Source organism: Platichthys flesus, chromosome 1 (assembly GCF_949316205.1).
Source record: "Platichthys flesus chromosome 1, fPlaFle2.1, whole genome shotgun sequence".
NCBI lineage: Eukaryota > Metazoa > Chordata > Actinopteri > Pleuronectiformes > Pleuronectidae > Platichthys > Platichthys flesus.
The window spans coordinates 23684862-23703369 of NC_084945.1; the positions used below are offsets into that span (position 1 = coordinate 23684862).

An 18508-nucleotide genomic window follows, 5' to 3' on the forward strand; every position below is an offset into this window, starting at 1 on the left:
TTGCAAATGTATTATATTTGAGACTGGATTTTGAAGCCATTCATTTATAATTAAGTGTTTTCATTTGCAAAGATCCCGTCAGGTTGACACTGACAGTAGCTCAGAAACTTAATGCTAGGCTGAGCAACTTAAGACACTTGCGACCACAACTGCCAACATTCTGCAACACAAACACATGAAAACTAATATATACTCAGACTCAGAGAATGTATTATTCCAGGGGTTGGAGGAGCAACCTCTGGAGTTATTATGCCCCTGAGCTCCCGTTTACCCTCCCCCTTCATCCTCAAACATCTCCATTTGACCTAAACCATCTGCATCTGGCCCTCCCTGCCCCCACCCATGTCTTCCGACCCAGCTGGATGCAAGGGCCCCCCATCCTTCAATCTTAACGCAGCTGTGATGGGTGGCCAAGTTCATGGATTGTAGCTGGCTGTCAGGAGGGGCCAGGGGAGGGTAGGCTGGTCAGTAGCCCGAGTGCACACACACGAGCAAAGGCTGATCATGGCCGTGTGCATGTTTGTGAGTAGAGGGGGGTGGGGCAATGGCCCCACAAGACGGGAAGGAAGGAAAATAGGGGCAGAAAGGGGTGCACGGTATGTGCCGAACAGGAATGTCTCCTAAAGACAAAACCTATAAAAGCATCAGGAATCAAAACAAGATCCGTTTGGTGGGGGATGTTAATGGCTGCAGCCCAGGGTTTAGTTTCAACCAGGAGCCCATTGGTCAGTGGCAATTACATGGACTGAAACAAGAGCTAGGGGGCAAAGGTTGTCAAGGCCCCTGAGAGCAAGTCATTTTCACTCTCTCACTCTCTGTACGTGAGGCATTTGTCAACATTCATACTCCCCAAACAAATACTCATCAGCCATCGACTTGCAAACCAACAGCGATGTGTTTGCAAGTCGAATTTTATAAGGTGAACCTGTAGATTCAGGTTATTAATGTTTTCTTCTATTGCTACGAAAAACTATAGTTGTTTTTAAATTAACCACACTCTGCTATTCTCTAAAAAGAAATTGCTTTTGACTTTTCAGCTGGTAGCTTGTGTTGAAAATGAATGTACTCAGTCCTTATCAAAAAATACATGTCGCTGTCACCTTACATTATCTATAGTATGTCACAGAGATTACGACAGGATCATCATGTGAAGGTAAATATACAGTATGGTACATTTGGAGGCCTTATAGACCTTTGCACACAATTTGACCACCTCTGTTAACCTTTAACCATTATAAATGATTATAGCAAAAGATAATTCAGGGGGACCCATGTATAATCTCAAATGCCTGCTGTTGCATGAATTTTTTTTTGGCACCTTTTATAAGCGCTGGATGTTCCCTTTTCAATGGGCCAGAGGTTGACAATCTGTTATCTTTCTACCAGTAATCAAACAAGGAGCCATAGAGCTGCATGGGAAAAACCATCACTATTGTGAGCAAGTTTATGTGCTTTGCTAATGTTGCACTTAAGTGTAATTCCAGTGATAATAATATCAAAAGAGCGGTCTTAAAGCAGGTAGAAAGTGTCTCATCTGATAAACCCTAATGAACATAATGAACTGCGCAATTCATTGTGAAGATATTTAATGTTGAATACATTCTTCAACAGGTGCTCTTATCCAAACAGAATGACTACAAACCATACACTACAGCTTACCACTTGAGAATCTGAACTTCAAAAGTAAAGGCTCTGGGAGCAGGGTTACTGGCCTTGGATTTGTTAGGGGAACACAAATGTGTATATATCCAAACCAAACTCACGCGCACACGCACACCTCCCTAAGGGACACTCTGTATTATGGGAGGGCAGGGGTCAAGGTGTTCCTGACATCCACAAAGAACAAAGGTCTAAAGTGACAGAACACTGTCCAGTCAGTGGCAGACTTTGGCTCACGGCTCCATCCCCACCTCTGCTTCAACTACAGTTCCTGAGGTACCGGTCAGACATGAGATTTGGTGCAAGTTTGGGACCATTTGTGTCATATTGTCAAGCTAATGAAATAACCACTGATCTTCCAAAGATGTGAAGGAATATTGATTATGTTGAGTGAAGGTGGAGTGTTTTTTGACAGTAGCCATATTTTTCTTCATGGAGTGGTCATTGTCGTTACAGCGGCCAATACTTTGACGCTTGTTCAAAGCAAGAAGTTCTTCAAAGTTCCGTCGCACGATGCAAAAAATGTCTATTATAGCATTAACATCTGGGAAGTTACTTTAAAATGTGGTTGTTCCCAAGAGAAGAGAGATACAAAGACGCTGTCAAACAGGTAAACTGCATCTATGGAAAACCTGCCTGCTTCTCGAGCTGTTAAAAAAAAAACACAGTAATTGGAAGATGGAAGCCGTTTATCAAGAATAGACATGTTGGCTCTTGAATTGGGACCTTGGTCAGCTGAGGAATGTTAACACTATGTTGTTTTTGTCAAGTTAGAGTGGATTCTGATGTTTTGGGACCACTCCTTATGATCAGTCACCTCAGCCCCTTCATCACATCCAGCACTCCACCCAGAAATTACTTGTTAAAAAAAAAAAAAGAAAAGACATTCCCACACCCTTCTTACATTCATGACAGAGACTTAAAAGGCTTGGGTTGCCACAAGAGAATCATAATTAAATGATATAAAATAACGGTTGTATCTCTTAGTCGTAAAGTGAGACATCTGAGAGTGTAGGTTTGCAGCCTAAAATGTCCATACGGCCTAATGAAATTACTATATTACACATGTCTGCGGGTTTATGCCCGTGCATGATAGTGTGTATCTGTGTGTGCTGGGAGGTGGATGCACAGAAGTGTTCATATATTTAAGCAACCACTTTTTCCTATCTGTCTCTCTCTCATGCTGTTAGCAGGTTTAGTGGCCAGGCGGTGGGTGGCCTAATCATATTATTGCTGTACGTGACTGACTGGCGCTGCGCCAAATCAGGGATAAGTATATGGTGCGCCTTTTTTTTTTCTTAATTCAGATGAGCAGTACTTAGCAGCACCATGTCTCTCTGCTAGTCCTCATATAAAACACTGTATCTAGAGAGCAACAGGATTGAAAAAGGACAACCCCTCGTCTACAGCAAGTTGACATTCTTTGCATAACCTTGCATCGGACAAACCTCGCAACACACTCCTACTTGAATGTTGATGCATAGCCTGGGGGTAATTCTACGCAGCCATTATAGAAAGATGTCTTGAGTAGAGCCACCATTTTAGTGAGGCCAGGCATGCCGGAACAAGAAGGGTTAATGGCTGCTGCTTGGGGAGTGGGGGATGGATGGAATTGATTGTTCAGGATGTTGACAGCACTTCTCCAATTTGATAGTGGAGCTGTTATTAGATGAAGGGGCTTGTTCTTAATAAAAGCATCACACGAATTAGCCTTTAGCCTTCAAGTAGGAGATTGGTAGGGTTTAAATAGCTGCCGGTGAGCAGAGGAAAAACTCCCCTTTTTGTTCTCACTTTGGCAATAATCTCAAAATAATAACATCATACTATACTTAATAAGCTTATGACTGACCAATGGGATGGAAAACCAACTGGCCCCCATAGATCATCTGAAATGTAAAGTAGACCAGTTGTTTTGGAGCCTGTTGGTGTGATCCCACAGAATAAACATGCCCTGAAGAAGAGAGACACATCTCTCTGCCATATTAGTGCCCTGTTAGCCTCAGCCATGACACTAACCCCTGTGCTCCCACTTTGAGATACTGTCATGGCACTCTGTCCCGCCCTGCACAGCTCCACTTTGCTTACCAAGTCCCCTGGGCCACAGCCATTGAACAGTGGGCCCAAATCAATAGCCCTGGATATGCAAACATAGGGAAGTCCCCAGCCCCCTCCGGACGCAATCTCACAGCACACGTCAATACTCATCATCCTCAGTCATCTAGCACAACGCCAGGAACACTGAGATGAGGGCAATATGACTGCTCCCAGGGTGACCTAACCCCTAACTTCCAACAGGACACCCTAACTTTGACAAACACTGTGAAGGGTTCCATGGGAAACCCTCATCCAATTGCAAAACCAAACAGTGTAAACACTTACAGCCACACCTATCCTTTATAAATGCACATACAAGCAAAAACCCTATAGCAACGCCCGGCAGTAAATCAAGGGTTACCAAATGTTGCAGTGCTCAGTGCAAACTCTGCCAAGCACACAGAAACAAGGTTGGCTTAAGAGAAATTCACCAACATTCCTGTACACCAGTAACAGTACCTCAGAATAACAGGAGAGCCCCTCTCATCCCATAAGTACTCTTAACATCTCATTCCTGGACTAGTCTTTTTTTGCCAAATTGCTGCCTGTCAAAACAGTTCAGGGAGGGAAATCTTTTAAACAGACACAGCAGCAGTAATTTAATCACAATCAAGGTCCCCAGTAGAAATCTGGATCACAGCCAACAACTGTGATGAATGGCGACTAGTCAGAAAAGACCCCACATGCTTCTTTAATAGTTTAACTATTGCTAATTTTATACAATTGAATAAAAACATTTTATCAAAAGTATTCAAAACTCAAGCTCTGCTTTTTCTAAAAATTTATTTAAATAAACTGTAGTGCCAGATAATAGATATTTATGTGTTTTTGTACACCTTTTTGCTAAGAGAAGAGTAGTAGAAATGTTTTCTAATCTACTAGAAAACAAGAGCCCTAATGACTTTAGCTTAAATCCATCTGCGAAATCGCCTTCGTGCTCTCACCGAAAGCGAATCTGCTTCCTCTCAGCATGCCTGTAAAAACGAGCATTGTGGGGGGCAGCAATCTTTAATCCAAATCAAATAATTGGGGCCTTGATCCCTCTGCAGGACTCCAGGAATCATTTATAGGGCCTCTTGCCACAGGGAGGGGGCAGTGGGTGAGGGGCGGGGGTGTTGGGAGTTGGGCTGAGCGGATGGCGTCCTTTATCTGCTAACTACTGTAAAGGATCTCATGGTGAGCCGGCCATACGCTACCGCCAACAAAAGCTCTAGCTAATCGTGATTCCATGTGCAACGAGAGGGAAGTAAATCTCACTGCCACACTGGAACATATGGTGGAGGTTGTACTTCCGAACAGATCACTAGTTATTCCCTGCTTTCATTGAGAATTATTATGTAGCATAAAAAAGGTCACATATCACACAAGAGCAAGTCGGCAGCAGAGAACAGGACCCAGGGGAATGCCTGTCTCTGAGTGTCCGGTTATGTTTGTAGCTGGAATAGGATTCTGGCTCTTGGGGGAAACATACAACAAGTAGCGGGGACAAGGGGGCTAAATGTCCAAGGGCACAGCATGTTGCTACCTGCCCAGCCTCAGCCGTGCTGCACTTCTAAACAGGCCACTGAAAAACAGGCCTCCAGGCATGACTACCCCTCCCTCCATTAATCACTCCAATTACAAAGCTGAAAAAAAGAGAAACACAAAAAAGAGAGGGGTGGGGTGTCACAGGTAAAAAGATAGATTGAAAAGAGGCAGGCAGACAGTCATACAGAAGAAGAATTGAGTGACGTGGATCAATGCACTTCTTCGTCTCATCTAATTTTTCTATTTCACACGCAGAGAGTTAGAGATTATACAACGGGAAAGAAGAGCTTGAACGACACATCACCTTTGGTGATATTTTCTTATTTTGTATATAGTCGAGCCCATAACACATTGAATATCTGAAAAATCTAGGATATTTTCCCATAAATCTTGATTAGGGATTATTTAATTTATAGAGTGTCACCATGTGAGTGTGATACTGTAAATGGTAAAATGGTAAATGGCATACATACACCAATGCTCGTGCCTGTCTGTGACTGGCCAATAGACCATTATATAAAGTCCGGCTCTCTGAGAAAGAACTATGTCTGAAAGAAAGAGGTGGATCTGTATATTTAGTTGCTGAGTAAACATGTGTCTTGGTGACTAGCAAGTCTGGTTTGCCAAATAAACTGACTGCATTTGTTCAGCTCCAGCCCTTTCACCAAGACACCACATTCCACAGGCAGAGGCCCCATCCCCCATTACATTACTAGCTGGCCCCTTTCGCTCACACAAAAACGTTTATAGGCTGGTGTGGCCAGAAGTTCACACTCATTGGTTCAAAGACCCTTTCACAAGGAGAGCAAACATTTTAGTGAATTACATCTGTGCCGCCACATACAGTACTCCCTACGTTAACCCTTTCAGGCCCACAATAATCTAGATTCTCCAACTAAACTATGCCCAGACTTGCATGAGGCCCCCTTGGTGCCCCCTCACATATAATTTGATTTGACGTTATTTGTTTTGATCTCTGGACTGTACAATGACACCGTTTTCTCCAATATACAAAGTTCTTATTATCTCACTAAAACAGAGTATATAATCAATACAGCTTTGAGCGAGAAGCTATACTGCTGCATACAGTTCAGAACAGCTATTAACTGTTCGGTGAAAAGCTTTGGCTAAAAATACCTTGCATATCTCACATCTTTCAAAGAGCAAACATCCACTTCACCCCCATGCTAATGGCAGCTGGAGACATCACACAGACCTGATAGCCCTTTATATACATTCTCATTATACTGACAGCGTCGGGAACTTGATACATTCACAATCAACAAAAAACTTTTACTGCTATTAAAACACATCACATCTAATTACATATGGTTTTGTGTTAATATACAAATCAAATGACTTAGGCCTGCAATCGGATGGGTAAATAACTTATTTGTCTAGCGTATGGCAGAAGGGCAGAGAGGTAGGAGAATGTCTATAAACCAGTCCCATTACTCTCAGTGTCTCCTCCATCAGAGAAGTTAGTGTTATGACTATATCTCTGAATCTACAGTATCAAATGTTCAAACCATAAGCGCAATTCACAGCTTTCTGTAGTGTCTAATCGATAGGGAGCGATTTCTCCATTCAGTGCCAGAGGTATCTGTTTCCTCTCAGCTAGCGTTAAGTGTGCAGGGGCATTCCACCTCTGACAGGCCAGTATCCCCCTGGGACCCGAGCTCGGATGGTGCAGCTCGCCACGCATCTGGAGCTCATCTCCAGGGGCCGAAAGGCTACAACATCTCTACTGGACATGCAAAAAAAGAAGAAATTCCCCAAAATTTTGACTGAGCAACCATTCCCATGATTAGTGTGGGAATTATTGGGCCAAAATAAAACAGGTCATGTGTCATTCCATTGTCATGACTGGGACAGTTATGCAAACATCATGCAGCCACTATAAGCCAACAGCTATCAGGTTGCCTGCTTTAAAATGTAAGCCAATGTGCAATAGTAATCTTAAACTTCTTTAATGATTAGTCATACACTTTTTGAATGGTGTGAAAATGAGAACACAGTTATTTGTAACTCAACACTGTACATGTATGCAGCTAGAAAAGTATACATATGGACCATTAATGAGGCTTGCATCACATTGGAAGCCACTGGCAGCCATTTGCTAAGCTAACAAGATTGAATCAACTGCACAACACTGCACAAAGTGTAAGTGATAACAGTGTTAAACATTCATATGTTCTACAAAGGGATGTTACTATCAGTAATTGTCTTTCCGACATGATAGTTTCAGTTGGCAGGGAGCATAAAATAAATTGTTGTAAGAAAAAAGCCTTAGCCCGCAAATGTCTTGCTGATCTTTTATTTCAAAATATGAACAAGGTCAAGAGGGAATTTGGAAAGAAGGTTTTTTTTTGGAGGTGGATTACATTTAAATACTGAAAGGGAGCAGCACCAAAAGAAGCGACAGCCAGTGAACTGATTATGTCCAACACCTTATATTTTGAGTTCATGTCTTATGGAAAACCACTTGGGACTCTGCATCACACGTTCTGTTGCTCATGTTGAGCTGTGTTGCTTTTAGCTGCAGAAAGAAAATGCTGATCCAACATTGCAAATTGTTGGAGTATATATTATTGATCACGGATCCTTCTCAGAGATTAACCAATCATCAGTTAATTATTAACACATACCAACATTTGTATATCTTAGTTTACAAAGTTTACAATCAGATATTACAATACATAATCCAGGTATTCCTTTCAGCATAATCCTGTTTAAGGATAAGGCAGACAAATTATTACACTTGATAGATTATATAGAGAGCTGCGGGATACAAAATGCCATTGAATCTTAATATTCTAAATTATATTTGTCCATTCAATAAAAGGACATGCCTGAGGTGCTGTATATATGACCAGATTAGATCAAATTGATGATTGATGAATCATGAATGGTTATCATATAGGGACATTGTGTTTTTGTAGATGTAGGGGATATTATATAGATAACAGAGCAAACAGGCTGTACTGAATGTAATAAAACAGATAAAGCAGATGCATGTATGTACTGAGAATAGTTAAACCAATAAATGCAAAGACACAGAGTTAAAAATGCTTTACATATTAACAGAGTTTAGCACAGTACATGATTTACATTCTCTCATGCAAGTAGAAATTTAATATAGCTCCTATGTTCCACTGAAATAATTACTTTTAACCAGGCTATAATGGAAGATCAAATTTGTTATCTAATTAGTTTGAATGATCGACTAAGAACAATATTGTCATCAAATGTATGAGATCCTGTTCCAATTTTGTGTCAATCATTTTATACTTATTGCAATCAGTTTTGATCCAAAACATCTGATCACAAATCCCCCCTATGCTGAAAGCTTGGAGCTTCCTCAGGTTTTCTAATCACATTCATTTAGGGCAGGAAAACCTTAGATGTCTTTGTTTGACCAGATGGCTGGCTAATCAAGGCCGGCCCTGCTTGGGATTGGGGCATCCCACAAAATCTACCACAAACATTATGGGACCAAGTTCCACATTAATATGCTGATATCTGTTCAGTATATAGTCACCTTGTGACCCGATTACGCGTAATGTAAAATTCCGATAACAAGAAGCCCAATCAGTACCTGCTTTAAACTGACACCTCAGCAAATTATATCTATATGTTGTTGTTGTTGTACAAACAAACAAAATCCAACCCTCATGACACTTAAGCTTAGAGTAACAGTTCTGATAAACAAGAGTATATAGTTCTTAAAATAATCTACATTCAGTTCAGTCAAAGCTGTTAATAATTCAGTTCTCTGTGCCACTCTTTAATCATTTACTAACGTGACTTTTGAAATTATCGACTGCAGTTGACATGGTCCATAGTTCTATTCACAGTGTGATTGTCTATTAACCGGATTAGCCACAGGTCAGAGATCTGATGTGGCTGTTTTGTAATACAAGTTGTGAGTCCAACAATGTGTGTGCAAATGACACCCATTGAAATATCCATCTAACACAGGTTACCCTTTTATCTCAAACTGTCAAATACTTTACCTCTATAAAGCTGAATACATAAACTAATAATTGAGTTAAGATGAATATCTTCCTTTTTCATAAAAACAAACAGCTACTTGCATGAATGAATAAATGAAGCCGTCAGTAAACTGGAACAACATTTAAGATAACTAGCCAGAGCCTTTGACAGACATGTCTTACTGTTAGTTTCTAGTGATGATTGTGATTTAGGAAGTGATCAGCTCTGGGGGTTTGCATAGCCCTAAATGTTGAATGTAAATGTTGGAAGCAGAGCTGAGAACACATTGCTTTGAGTGTAATGTGACGTTTCCTGGGCCGCAGCCAAGAACTTTTTTTCTTTCTTCCTCCTCTGCCAGTGGTTCCCCTCTTACAAGCGAAACATTACGCTCAGCTTCTGTTTGAAGACTTGGCAGACAACCGAGCCACATGCTGCTACTATAAACTACATGGGAATTTGGCAGGTAACACAGTGATTGTGCAGATTTGAAAAGCAGGCAAGTCATAGAGAAAGAAAAGCCTCGTGCGTCTCTTTCACCTCCTACTACTCCGTGTGGCATTGTGCCAGGTCCCAGTCAGCTGCTGTGTTTACCCAAGGGCCTTGACACAGTGGCCCAGTTAGCACCTACAGGCCCCTGACACAAGCCTGGACCTCAGCCAAACCAACTGCAGAAGACAGCCAAGAAAGCCACTAACAATAGGCTACTCTCACTCTTCACGTCCACACCTCCTCAACGTATGGCCTTTTCTACAAGGAGCGAAGCCAAATGCCAGAACCCAAAGAGACAATTCATTTTTTCAACTGAATTTTTTTCTTTGGAGACGGCTGTGGCTGAAATGCATACACACAATTGCTGACATTGCTTTAGGTCCCTGATAAAATCTCCCATCTAATTGGTCTTTAGATTGGGCAAGTCAGGCCATTTTCCACTGATCAGTATCACCAGCATTTGTAAGGCCATTTTGCACCTCATGAAAGCAGTAAATCCTTTATAAAAAAAGAAATTGTTGTTGTGATATCTATCTGTCACGAAATTCTCAAAACAGCAAATAATAATTAGTCTTCTTCAAAAGAGTACAGCCATAATTTGGTATCAAAGACCAGACACTGACAGGTATTTCCTAGGAACTGCAGGTCAACCTACTATTTCCCTATACTAGGCTCCTGTTTTTCAGGTTTTTCAATTAACATAAAAAAAACATTTTACATAGGTTAAGCATATTACCTCTACCAATGCCTTTTCTCCTTAGTGCTAAAGAATTACAGAACTGTGGTATGGCAATGTCAACATTGTATCAGTGCCAATGGGAAAAGTTATGTAAGCAATGCCACTTTATATGGAATCAGTTTGTTGGACCTCAGAATATATATTTTTTCTGTAAACCAAAATTTGTTTAGAGCTGAGTCCTGAAAACAAGAAACAAACAACAAGGGCAACTTTCCAATTCGTATGATGATTTAACCAGTCTAAGACAATTTCACTTAGACAAAGCGCTTGTACAGCTGCTTGGTTTAAAGGTTGGCTTCTGTTGCAAAATTTCAACATTTACACTCCACAAGGCCCTGTAAAGAGTAGGATTTAATTTCCATTTAAAAAATACCAACAGTGTATTGTAATAGAACTAGAAAGATAAAATCATATGAAGCTCAAGTCAGTGGTGGTGACAGTATTCCAATACCTTAAAAGATTATATGTGAATATTTGTGCTAGACAAAATGCACTGTGATAGTTCTCATGTTCATGTTGATCATAAAATCCCTTTTGTAAATAACAAGTACAGGGGACGGTTGAGGGGGTAGAGAAGGTTTGTGGTTTGTTCCCAGTCTTCCCCATCTGCATGCCGCAGTGTCTTTGGGCAAGACACATAACCCCAAATTACCCCTCATAGAAAAAGTGCTCCCCATAGGTGCACTGTATGACTGTGTGTTGGAATGGGAGAATGGTAATAAACTGTACTGTAAAGCACTTTAACTGGTCATCATGATAATTTTGGCATCAGTGGTGCGAATATGGACCAGTTAAATATACAGTCTATAAGAGACCATGTATGGTACAAGGACAACAGGACCTCACATACTGTGCCAGGGGTCAATGCATCACACAGTAGTCACATGACAATACAGAATTATATACTGTACATTTACACTGTATGTATCACTATATGCAGTAAGACTATATAAAACTCAAGGAGTCTTTTCTGAACAGTGTCATATGACCTTGGGTCTATTTCCCTTCAGCTGCCAAAGGCGTTGGTGGATGTCTTTGTTTCATTTGGCTATTCCCCTCTCCTCTGTTTGCCTTCATTAAAGAGCAGGTGTTGAGATATGCTGGGTGGGAGTGGTTGTAAAGGAGGAATGGAACCAGCAATGGTGTGGGGAGGGGGACTTGTGGTTTCACTACCAACTGATCAAATTACAACAGGCATCAGTAGCTCAGTTTCCATTAGACGCAAGGAAGTCAATCTTCCAGGGTCGATTTGAAAAAAAGTTAGACAACTCTAACGGACATGCCTCATTTGCATTTAAATGTGAGAAATTTTGCCTTTCAATTCAATTAAATGGAGAGGAGAACTGGAGTCCTCAGTGACAATGCGCATGAGGGGTCATACAAAAAGTCATTTGCATTATGTTGCAGGAGTGATTACTTCAGTTGTAACACAAACACTTCTCACACAAAGACAGGAAGACCTTGTACTCAAAACAGGTACACATGGTCAAAGCAGAAGGAAATGGATCTGTTGAAAGGAGCATGACATGTTCCTTCCTCATGTGAAGATGTTTCTGCTAATCGGGGGACTGGTGCATGTAAAGTGGGATCTGAAGAGAAGTATGGAACACTCACATCTAAAAGGGCCATAAGTTTGCGCATGTCCATATGCAAATCACTCTGGAATACAGACAATAAACCCAACCGTCAATACAGCTGGTTTCTATCTCCAAAGCTGCTTTCAGACATGCACTGGACTTCGCAGTTCCTGCAGATTTTCTCGGGAATAGATGCATGTCTGAATGAAAATGTCAGAGTGAGACACTCCACAGTTTCTACGGACTTTATCCAACTGGCCTCCTAGTATAATGTCTGTAGAGATCCAGGAATAGTCAATGTGTGAACCCAGCAGGGGATGCCCTACTGGGTTCACCGGGAGGGAGTGGGGGGTTGGATGACCTTTCTAACACACGACAGATGCAAAATTGAAAAAAAACGACAAAAACAAAAATCACCCCTGTGAAAACGTGGTGTCAAACACGTAGAAGAGACCAACAACAATGTAAAGTTAACGGGGTCGAGGTGCTGCAAACATAATTACGTGATCTCTGCAGCGGAGTTAATATGTCACTTCCTGCCTCTGTCAGCTGCACCCCTCGCCTGAATAACGGAGGATTTTTTTTTCTGTGAACGAGTCTGTTCAGAGAACCTTACACTGTGTTGTGCATGTGTGAAAGGCAAATCCTGGATAAACTCAGTAGCCAATTTTCTGGATTTTACCGCAAAGTACAGCAGCTTCAAAGAGATACATGTGGAGTAGGGAAAGCCTTACTATGAGAGAAGTATGAATGTCTTTTCTAAATTAAAAAAATCTGGACAAGTTAAAATATAAATGTGGTATCAGAAGCCTCCTTTCCCACTGGTAAAAAAAAGCCTAAACAAGAGAGCTTTTCAAGTTTTTTATTTGTTCGAATTTTTAGGATGTGCATCCACATTTGTAAAATATGCATACAAAGAGGTGTAAGACATGGCGTATAAGTCTCATCCACACATTCAAAATGCCATAAAAATGCATTGAGATGAAAATATATCGCTCTGTAGCGGTGTGGCACAAACAATTTGAAATGCAAGATTCTAAATGTTTTCAAACCACAGGACCACAGAGCTCCACTTGAGAGAGGCTTGGTCCAAGTATTCTCCATCTAAGATGCTTTTTGTGGTTTATATTTCAACCAAGAGTATCACTGTGTGGTGAAAATGTAACCAGTAGACTAAACCATTTCTCATTTTGATGAACTGTAATATCCCCTTAAGGTTCCAGCACAATTAATCCTAGAGTAAAAAACCTGACAATCTAAATCATACAGTGTGGTTTGTAGATCGCAGAAGCATCACCGCAGACTGTAGTACACACTGTTTGACCAGGCCGTGATGTGGCAGAGGTGAGGGGACTGGTCCCACCAAGAGAAGCCTCCTCCCGTCTGCCAGCAGCAGATGTGCCCTTTGGGGCTCAGACAAATAAAAAAGTGTCTCTGCTTACACCAGTGGGCCCTCCCATCCAGCTCCTCCCATTCAGACCCATCGTTTACAACCACTGCGACACTGAGTGAAATGAATTGAAAGATCACCAATCAGGATCCCAACTACCACACGGACACGCACAAACCACCCACCCACCCACCTACCCCCATCCAACCCCCTGTCTCTTGCTGGGAGCCCCCGGTGGGAATGTTCACTGTTTGAAGAGTTAACTCTTTAATTCCGTCTGGAATGTTTCCTCTGGGTGGGGCAGTGTAGTAGTGTTGAGCCAGACCACTAACCACTCTTACACAGCATCTCCTCCTCCTCCTTCTCCCTCCCCCTTCATCTCCCTACTAAATTCAATACCTCTATTTCTGGGCACGGGAAATCTTCCACACCTGGCTGTTAAGTGCGGGTCAGCACAAAATGAAGCTTGTTCTATACGAGGATTGTTACACCTTTGATAAACTGACATTTGGAAGAGAAAAACTTTCAAAAAACACTTGGGTGCAAAAATTCTCACCATTAGGATTTGGAGACCAAATGCAGCAAAATTACCCTGATTTTCAAATGACTACATTCTAACGTAGTGATAAGGATAAACAGACTTTTAATGGTTCAGGAAAAAAATTGTGTTGCTATTTATAATACAACAGACAATTTTAGTTAAGTTAAATGTTCCCATGTTGCCTATACTAGAGCTCTACTGGAAGTGAAAATTATAATTGCACAACTCTAATTGTGTAGCCTGCCATTAATTTTCTACCCTGACACAAATTCAACCGTAGCCATAGCAGTCGGGCCACATTAAGCAGAGTAACATCAATCAGAAAAATGCCATTAAAAAGGGCAATCCAGATCTGAAAGCCCAGTCGCCTCCTTCCGAGGTCCATCCGAGGTCGGCTGTTAATGAGGCAAAGCAAGCTTCACACAGCACCGAACTACAAACATAGACTGAGAAATCCCACAGGAATGCAACGTATAAATGAATAGGTAAACACTGCAGCTCAACTCAGTGTGTAAAAAACTCTGGACTACCAAATGACCATAAAAACAGTGATTTGAAACTTTCACATTTAATAGGAGGATATGCCAAAATAAAATTGTTTCTAACATGTAGAGCTTTTATTTCTTATTTAATTATTTAGAACTTAACGCATTGGAACTTTTACGTTAAAATGTTAGTATAAGTATACCTCTTTCACAACAACATTAGTGGGTATGTGCAGTTAAAAAATAACAAATAAATTGACCCTTTACCCAATGCCAGTACAGTAGTACTTGCCTCTCTAGTTTTTTCCCCCCGGTGCATTATAATTGAATACACCAAAACTGCTTTCTCACCTTGCTGGACTGCCAAATTAGTACGTTCACTCAAGTGGCACGTTTCTATCAATGCCAATCAGAGCCGGAGCTGATTAAAACCAATGTCTCCAGCAGAGTCATTTGACCTGGGAGTGAATACCAATCGTATCCATTCACTTTGCAGACAAAGCCAGATGCAAGTTGGTGTAAGTGTTTTTGACCAGTGAGAAAGGGGTCGTATATATGGTATTCACTGCCACTACAAGTTGCACAATGCGAACTAAATCTCTGATCAAAGCAAATGCTTTTTCTGCCACACTGCCAGACTTGTGGTCCCAGCATGGTGTTGTAAAGCACAGCAAGAGCTTTCACTAAATACACAACCAGAAGCACAACTGACTTAAGATTCCCTGAGAGCCCCCCCGCAAAGAACTACATTTGCCAGACAAATTCATAATAACACTAGTCAACGAATGATCTTTTGACCACTCAAGCAGCTCACTGATGCAAAAACATGGAACATATTATGAGAGATTTGAGTTACGTATGATGGTGAGGAGAAGAAAAGCCAGTTCCAAATCAAGTACAGCAAACTGTTAAGCAGCTCTCGCCATCTCAGAAAAGCCAGACCAATATTGAGTCTGGCCTTCTCTCTTAATTTGGACTTTTTTAGGATCTTGTTTCTTTGAAGGAGGAATTTCCATCTGAATACTTGGTAATTGACACTTGCTTTTTGAATGTGATAAGGAATTTGAATGCATAAAAAGTGAAGAGGTTAAGCCACAAACCTGAATACATTTAAATATAAGTTGAATGGTAGAAGTTGTTCAGATTAAACAGTTATAAGACATGAAAGCAAGAACTGAGACATAAATGGCAGCTCAGTTGAAATCTTGATGAAGAATACAACAAGAATCAGACACCTTAACCTACCTAATCTGCATTGAGATCAGTGTTTTGGCTAAGGGGGGGAATTTAGAAACGAGGTTAACCATTTACTGTCAAGGCCACTACTCACAACTGTCATTGGTAATGTAATTTTGTAGTAATGAAGTCAACCAGATGAGGATGAACCTGGTGCAGAATTGAGGACATGAAAAATGAAAATAGAGATTATGTATCAGTAATACACTAACATTTATAAAAAAAGTCTATATTTCTTGACGCACAATGTTAAGGAACCCCATTTTATATTGGTTTACAAGCTTATTTTTTTTTTCTATTACAGTGGCTTATTGGTCAACTTTTCCTCATTATGCTCAAAAGTCCTTACATTTCAATTTAAGTAAACAATAACTGATGTGCTGACTTATTGTTTATTATTTAACTTTAACATTGTCTGAATCTTGTACAGTTAAACCAGGGGGAACAATGTATTCATTGTCAGATGAATGCATTGCTGTCTTCTTTAACAGCAGAATTGAAAAAACATTGTTGAGGTCTTCAATTCCTGTGTAGCTCAACAGTTGGTAAATATCTGATTATACAGGTCTCACACTTGTTCTACTGCACTGCCACATGGTTAAATGCACCTCAGCTGAATGACCTCCATTTGCAAGCGGTTTGCACAATCAGGGATCAGATGGTAATTCCAGCTTTATTACATCAGCATAACAGGAAGTCCAGTAAACGGAATAAGACTAAGTACACCATTTGAAACCCACTGACAGTTATGGTATGTGAAACACCAACACAACCCTCCCAAAGCAGAAACCAGGTCTGGTTGGCTTGTACAGGATGCACATCAGGCAGAGAGTGTGTTCTATGTATGTGTGTGTATATGTGTGTGCATGTGTTTCCCCCCCTATTATCATTCGTATTTATTTGTTTTTTCACTTTTGCGTCATCATTTGTTCCACATTACACTGCCAAAATAAAAACTTTGAATCTATCTACTAAATACAAATATCCTCCTCATTTATCATAAATGATCCATGAAAAATGATTGAAAAATGTCTGTTTCTAAAAGCTCACAAACATTTCTTATCGATCTCTGCGCTGCAGCCGTGTAACTCCCCACATCCTGGCTGGCGTGTTGCTGAGGCGACAGCTAAATTATGCAACAGCACTGGCCCAACAGAGAGGCAGCCTTCAGTATCTCAGCAGCAGCAGTGGCTCCGCGGGTGGCAAGTGATGGCAGGGCTCAACAGATGCAGATGTCCAGTTACTCCCAGAAAACTGGGCAGATGCCCAGTTTTCTGGGAGTGGCCAACCAGACCCAACAGAGGTCAACCAGACTCAACAGAGGTCTGTTGTCTGGTTGGCCACCTCTTTTACGGCATTACTATATCTTCCCTTCTTCTCTCTTGCCTCAAAGAAAAGGTGAGCTCTCCTGTTGCACTGATTTACTTTCTCTGAAAAGACTGAAGAAAAGGTTTTCCGGTTTTTCCGGTTTTCTGAATCTTCAGACTGAAATGAAAAACTATTAATCTTATCAGGCATGCAGTAGGTTATTATTCAGCTCCTTGTAATTGAGCCTGGTAAATACATTAGCTTGCAGTTGGTCATCTAAGCTCTTGGCTGTAACAATAACAAAACTAAGAAAAAGAAAAAACATAGTGTAATTCATGATGTTATTTTCTTCTGCGAGTGATGCAACATCATTACACAAGAGCACCATATCTCCATTTAGAAACAATTAAAATGTGGCCACCCACACATCTACTGAACACTTGGCTGCATGCCTGGTAGCACTCCTAAAACCTACAATTCAGCCCTGTGATGTGATGACAGAAGTGCTAGTATGAGTATCGCTTTTCTATGTCTTGCGCTTTTGTCATCACTCTGCCTTTGTTATAACAGCCATGCAAATGTAGACATGCTCTGTTCAGTCTCCATTTTGTCTCATTTGTCAAACGGCAGATTGCACAGGAGCAAATGGCTTGAGAAAGTATCATTTGAAAGCCCTCGTATTCACACACCACCTGTAGCCTACCAAAGAATTCTGCTCAGTTACTACATCCAGCCGATCCAACGGAAGCAATCACACCAGTATATATTAGGACATAAGACCCAATCTGTGCTTTGCAGGCATGATTAAAACTAAATTAATCACAGAGCAATGATCACAAGGAGCATAGGGGTCTGTGGACGTGTGTGTGAGCAGGAGGGGGCGGGGGGGATTACAGAGGTCATAGAGCCTCTGTCCCACTATGGTGGAGGCCAGAGTGCTGAGGCCGGCCAGTTGTCCGCCCCACGTGACAGCTTTGTCTGTCCCCTTGTTTGACAATTATTTACTCTGCTGGTTAAGACAAGGATGAGGTCACCACACATACATCACTGACATGAAAACACTGGTTACCCATGTCCGTCACACCCCCAGTCTGACCTGTATGGACCCTCGCCACTCACATATACCCCAAACACTCGGGAGTAAAGGACGACAAGTCAAACCAATCAAATGGTTGTCAGTCAAGTGCTGCTGCTGAATAAAACTTAATTTAAATAGGTTCTGCTACAGAGCTATACACTGTCTTTTCATTGTATATATGGGCAACATTGTGTTGAACATGTCCTATACATTGTCTCAGAACCATAAATCATTGAAATCTAGATGAATGAGTAAATGGACATTATTAGTGTTTTTTGTGTCATTTTAAAAACTAGGTTTGCTATGACTCAACACCAGGTCAGTATCTCTGATCAGAGTAGCCACAACGTACACACACAGGGTGCTTTGAATCCACCCAGTGTGAATGG

At 41.1% G+C, this 18508-nt stretch overlaps 1 protein-coding gene across 1 annotated transcript in view; it reads right to left on the reverse strand.

Moving 5' to 3' along the window:
* LOC133954928 (AT-rich interactive domain-containing protein 3B-like) overlaps window positions 1-18508 on the reverse strand; it is a 48524-nt gene that overhangs the window by 25935 nt on the left and 4081 nt on the right. The gene's annotated exons all lie outside the window — the stretch shown is intronic.